Consider the following 6,682-nt stretch of genomic DNA (forward strand, 5'->3'; position numbering starts at 1 on the left):
GACGGTTCTGAATTACCTTAACCCGGTGGAAGGTAGAAATTCTTCAGGCTTCACAGATGCTCCATCCTCTGCTGTGAACGCTAGTGTGGGTCTCCACTTTTTCCCATTCCGTGGCTTTATCTGCCCGCGGGGACGTGCTTAGTACATTTTCTATGTAATTACACGAGAGTGGTTATATGTTTTGTTAAGTTTGAAAGAAATGATCACACCTTTATTATAAAATCAATATATTCGAAAAGCCCTTGCATAATAACCCCTATTGGCAAACAGCTTTTCACTTAATGAAGTACAATTCTCTCAGAAAAGGGGGTAGGCAGCCACGTGGCTCTGTGGCTTAGTTGGCTAAAGCGCCTGTCTCGTAAACAGGAGATCCTGGGTTCGAATCCCAGCAGGGCCTTGTTGGCAATACCTTTTCTTAAAAAATTGGGCAGATGGGCACCTTGAATTCAAATCTTAATCTGAAATCAATGTCTTTTTTTTTTTTATCACAACATTAAACTTACTGTTTAGAACTTTAACCTCTCAGACTTCTCATTTAGACTACACGCTTAAGTACTATAAGTTTCTATGATGATCTATCTCATGATTACATTGAGATTTAACTGTATTTGGGGGCTCAAGATCAACCATGGGTAGGGAATTTCTACAATACAACTGGAAATTTTAAAATTCAAACCATTTAAAATATATTCTGATGATTTCTCAAACTACAATCTTAAATCATGCATAAGGAAAAATGATCGCAACTCACAGAATACTTACTCTATGGCATTTGTGTCTTTTCTCAAATATTTTTAATGCATAGAAATACTCATTTTACATGCACATTTTATAGAAATTAGGAATGAGAGTGAAGTAACTTACCAATTCTCACTGCCAATAATGAGGCGAGGATGTAACCCCAAATTTCTTATGATCTTAAACATCAAGAAATCTTCCACTGGAAAACAACCCTTGATAAACGAAGAGCTATCACTAGGGATGGAGATGTAGTTCAAAGGTACACTATGTTCTTTGTATATATAAGGCTCTAGGTTCTATTCTTAGTTCTGTTGTATAAGGCTAAATGATGGATCTTAAGCAAATAGAGGCTATTTTAGAAAAACATTTTATTTTCTGACATTGATTCTTATCAGAATCCCTGTACTATACTGATTTTTTTTTTTTTTTTTTTTAAGCGTTGGGGATGAAACCCAGGGCATTGTATATACTTGGTAAGCACTCTACCATTGAGCTACACCCCCAGTATTCACTTGATTTAAATCAGGCCATTAGAGGCAGACAACTAGTTAAAGGTATCATGACTCCGCCAGCATGCTAATTCCCCAAAGTTATTCTGGATGTGAGATCACGGAAATATGTTTGGGAAGAAACTCTATGTGGTGCACAAACCCTTCTTAAAGCTGATCTCAAAAGAGTGGAAAATAAACCATCTATTTTAGTTGATATAATTATAAAGCTCTACTCATTTCATCATTTGTCCCCCAAATTATTGTGTCTACTCATAAACAAGGTAAAGAAAGGTGAGCTGATACTTTCTACTCCAACGGATAGCTTACGGGGGAGAGGAGAGACAAATTACTTACATAATAACATACACAATAACTTACGTAATAACAGACATAAATACAGCATCGAGGCTGTGGTGAAATAATGACTAACATTAAGAGAGATTTGGTTTAATCCGGGAGAACAAAGAAGGACAGGCTTCACTTGCCAAGAAAGAGAACAGTACAGAAAAGACAGGTGGAGCATAGATTAATCTAGGCAGAGGGAGTCAGCGAAATGCATGGGACGGGAAGAAAGGAACAAGGGCATGATGAGGATATGAGTCATAAGACTGCAGGAGGACAGGACCAAACCACGTGCTTTTTTTTAATATATATTTTTTTTCATTTCTAGATGGACACAATGCCTTTATTTTATTTATTTATTTTTATGTGGTGCCGAGGATTGAACCCAGTGCCTCACACATGCTAGCAAATGCTCTACCAGTGAGCCACAACCTCAAGCCTCCAACATGGGGCTTTTGTAGGCCATGTTGGGAGCTTTAATTTTATTTCAAGAGCAACCAAAATCCATGTGGAAATGGGCATGAACACATACTTTTTTCAAAAATTGACTAGCCAAGAAAAAAAATGCAATATTTGATATTTATTCTTCTAAAATATTTTTGCTTTCTTTTTGGAAAATAGATTTGAAATTAAGCAAAAAGAGCAGATTTCAAGCAGTATAAGCAGAGATGCAGAGAGTTTAAATGCAAGGAATACTCAAAAGGAATTGGTATTGAGTTTTAGAAGGAAAAACTCCCCAATATTGAGTCTATTTCTGTAACCTCAAGGGGGACATTTCTCACATGTGACTACTTTTCAAGCCATTGTAAGTGAAAAATTTGGGCAGAAAAATAAGTAGATGCATTCATTATGTTTGCTTAATTATACAACAATAAGAAATAATCCTATCCTGTCTCTCTTTACCTATGTTGATGAATTTGCTGATGTTTTAATGGAGTATTTAGTTTTGCTAATTGAGAATTCTGGAATTTTTAGCTTGTTATTCTGTTTATTATCAGAAGTTCCTAGCTGCCAAAATAAGGTAGTCAGAGGATAAGTTGTCTAAGATCTTTTGAAGCCCAAGGCAGTTATCTAAGGAGCTTAAAAGACCTTGGTAGTATCTGCAGACTCAGCAAAGAGCATCTCCCCACTATGTAAACAAAGCAAAGAACTCCTACAGGTTGTAAAGTGAAGGAGCTCTCAATTTAATCCAGAGTTGTTTTCTCCCTTTGGAGAAAGTAAAACTCAATGGCTCTCATTGTGTCCCGACGATTTCGTCGTGTCCCCCTCCCCCATCTCTCTCTCTCTCTCTCTCTCTCACACACACACACACACACACACACACACACCTGTGTAAATATAAATGCAGAGAAGGCAATAAAGTAACTGACAATGCACAGGAGGGAAAGGAACTCAAAGCTAACTTTTTCCCATGCTGGGTGGGGATGGAACCTAGTGCCTTGTACATGATAGGCAAGTGCTCAATCACCCAGCTACATCTTCAGCCCAAAACATTTTTAAAATCTTTTTATTTAGATAACCTCAGGCATAATAGACAAGATTTCAACCACCAGACTAAATCCCTAGCTTCTTAGCATGTTGTTTTTTGAATAATAAAGTCTGTATACATATTCTGGACCCACCATTAACCAAAAGGGAACCTTTGTTAAATGAAGGCTTGACTGTCCTAATGTTTTTCACTCTTTTTCTTTTAACTCCTACTTGTTTTTTTCTTTCTTTCTTTCTTCCTTCCTTCCTCCCTCTCTCTCTCTCTCTCTCTCTCTCTCTCTCTCTCTCTCTCTCTCTCTCTCTCTTTCTTTCTTTCATATCAGGGATAGAACTAGGAGCACTTTTCCACTGAGCTACAGCCCCAGTCCTGACTCCTGCCTACTCTGACCTTTAAAATAATCTTATTTTTACAGAAAAGTATCAAGATTAAGACAAAAATTCCTATGTATTCTTTACCCAATCTTCTCAAATAGAATATTCTCTCTCTAGACACACACACACACACACACACACACACAGAGATTTTGAACCATTTGCCATTTGAGAATAACTTGTACACGATGACCCTTCACTTCTAAGTATTTCAGTGTGTTTCCTAGTAAGAAGAGCATTCTCTTGTATAACCAAAATACAATGATCAAAATCAGAAATTAACATTGGTACACTACTCTTATCTAATATACAGGCCTTATTCAGATTTAGTTAATTATCCCTAAAATGTTTCTTTTGGGAAAAGAAAATCTTTGATCAAGGGTTTAGTATCCTTTGATTTATAGTCTTTTTTTTTTCTTAAAGAGAGAGAGAAACTTTTTAATATTTATTTTTTAGTTTTCGGCGGACACAACATCTTTGTATGTGGTGTTGAGGATGGAACCCAGGGCGCACGCACACCAGGCGAGCGCGCTACCGCTTGAGCCACATCCCCAGTCCCTTCTCTTCTTTTTTGACATTTTTAGAGTCCAGGCTAATTATTTTATGGCTTTTTTTTTTTCTTTTTTTTTGTACCGGCAATTGAACTCAGGGGCACAGAGCCACATTCCCTGCCTTACTTTGTATTTTCTTTTAGAGGCAGGATCTCACTGAATTGCTAAGTGCCTCACCTTTGCTGAGACTGACTTTGAACTTTGATCCTCCTGCCTCAGGCCCCCAAGCCACTGGAATTACAGGCGTGCACCACCACGCCCGGCTGTTTTCTGGAATATTTTTGAATGTGGGTTAATCTACTCTTCCCTCATGATTAGATGCACATCATGTATCACCGGCAGGAATACCAGAGAACTGATATTGTGTGCATCTTAACAGGAGACGTGTCAGTCATCCCATTACCAGTGGTGTTTCCCTGATTGTTTGGTTATGATGGTATCTGCCAAGTTTCTCATACCTTTTCCTTTGCAATAAATATCTTGTGAGGAGATACTTTGAGACTATGTATGTGAATATATTATTATCATTCAACTTTTACCCACTTAATTTGGTACCCATTGAGGATTCTTGCCTGAATCACTTATTGCCAACTGGTGATTTTGTAAATCTGCTATTCATTCAATAATTATGTGTTGATTTCCTACTACAAGAAGAACATTTTCTTTCCCTCCATTTACTTGTTTATTTGTGGGGAATTGTGGGTTCTTATAACCAATTGCTATTGTTTATTTTGATATTTCTTAATCTGCAAAATAATTCAGGTTTCAGTGTAAAAAATAGGGAGCATTCTAAGAATTTTAAGCAGGAAGGAGATAAGTTCAGGAAATTGGATTAATATAAAATCATCAGAAGAGATGGAGAAACAACATATGAGGATGGACCTTTGAGTCTAAAAAAAATCTACTAAACTAATCTACAAGGGAAGCTATCAATGAAATTATTGAGAACACACCATTGTAGCTGCAATACAGGAAACAAAGTTAAGATTAGCAGACTACTTCCTCTATAACTGCATCCCAAACTCATGAGGTGGATGACTGGGCTTGGGAACATGGACTGTGGTCACTGCTTCTGCAGTTACTGTCTCTCAAATCTAAAAACCAGAGACCAGACTAAATCAGAAAAAGTATCCAAAAACTTGCTTGCTATTAAATAAAAAATCCAAAATCATCAGGATGATATTCTGCCTTCTACATCTCAGAGGAGTACATCTAATAATTGGTTCAATCTCAAGATCCCAGGCTGCCCAGGTGTCCAGAAATATACTTTTTAGGTTGTCAGATCTTCCTGTATAGAACGTCAACCAAAAGAAAGTGGGAATGGATGCTGAATGCCAAAATATATCCAACAAAGCTAAACTCTTCTGTTGTTAGAAAGACAATAGGAAACAAAGTTAATAACTTTTTTTTTTTTTTGGTAGCAGCAAAAATGTGTGTGTGTTTTTCACTCTAGAAGGAGGCTTTTATTGGCTTGTAGCAAGCAGAGGATAAGAATAGTATGAACATCCTGATAGATGGAAAAGGTGGTATATACAATCCAAAATTCATTCATGATATTCATCCATTCTCAGATATTTTAAATATTCATTATTGATGAAAATTAGGATAAGAGGGGGATTTCATAATCTGGTAAAGGTTATTCATAAAAATATACACAACATTTTACTTACATGTGAAAAAATCTTTCTTGTGTGGTGGAAGAGAAGGATTTCCACTTAGTTCTCTGCTCCTCAACATGATACTGAAAGCAACCACAGTGCAATATGCCAGGAAAAAGAATTAAAAGATGTGGAAATTGGCAAGGAAGAAATGATACTTCTTATATTTCAAATGTTATGCAGAAAATCTAAAATAATATACAGATTCATGTTCAGAGTGGGTAAGAGAGAAGAGTGTGTTTGCTGAATATGAAATCAACATGCAAATCAGTTGTATTTCTCTATAAACATTGAACAAAATGTGTTATTAAAAAAAAATGTTTCCTGGATAAGCATTTACGATTATATTACTTTTCCAGGGCTGTCATAACAAAGTAACACAGACTGAGTGGCTTAAACAACAGAAGTTTTTTGTCTCACAATTCTGGAGTCTAGAAGTCTGAGCTCAGGTAAAAGCAGAGTTGTCTTCTTGTTCTTTTTCACACTTTTTTGTTAGTGCATAATAATTGTGCGTAATGTTAGGATTTGCTGTTACATATTTGTACATGCACACAATATAACAATATAATTTGGTAATATCACTCCCCAACATTTCCCCTCTCCATTGCTGCTCTCATTCCTTGGTCCCTTTCCTCTACTATTCTCCCTTTGATTTTCATAAGGTTGTACCGGGCTGGGATTGTGGCTCAGTGGTGGAGTGCTCCCCTAGCACGGGTGTGACCTGGGTTTGATTCTCAGCACCACATAAAAGAAAAAAAAAGATATCATATTCTCTCTCTCTTAAAAAAAAAAAAAAAAAAAAAAAAAAAAAAAAAGATCTGCCCCACCATTCTTTTCCTTTTTCCTCTCTAGCTTAATCATAAGAGGAAAACATATGTACCTTTACCTTCTGAATTTGACTTACTTCGTGTAACATAATAATCTCTAGTTCCATCCATTTTCTTGCAAATAACATAATTTCATTTTTCACATAATTTCATTTTTCTTTAGGACTGAATAAAACTCCACTGTGAATATATACACCATATATATTCATCTG

At 36.4% G+C, this 6,682-nt stretch overlaps 1 non-coding gene across 1 annotated transcript; it reads left to right on the forward strand.

The window, feature by feature from the left end:
• The first annotated feature begins 323 nt into the window (after window positions 1-323).
• Window positions 324-397, forward strand: Trnat-cgu (transfer RNA threonine (anticodon CGU)). Its single transcript has one exon. It is a non-coding gene; the product is annotated as a tRNA-Thr (tRNA).
• The last annotated feature ends 6,285 nt before the right edge of the window (window positions 398-6,682 follow it).

Source organism: Marmota flaviventris, chromosome 6, assembly GCF_047511675.1.
Source record: "Marmota flaviventris isolate mMarFla1 chromosome 6, mMarFla1.hap1, whole genome shotgun sequence".
Lineage (NCBI taxonomy): Eukaryota > Metazoa > Chordata > Mammalia > Rodentia > Sciuridae > Marmota > Marmota flaviventris.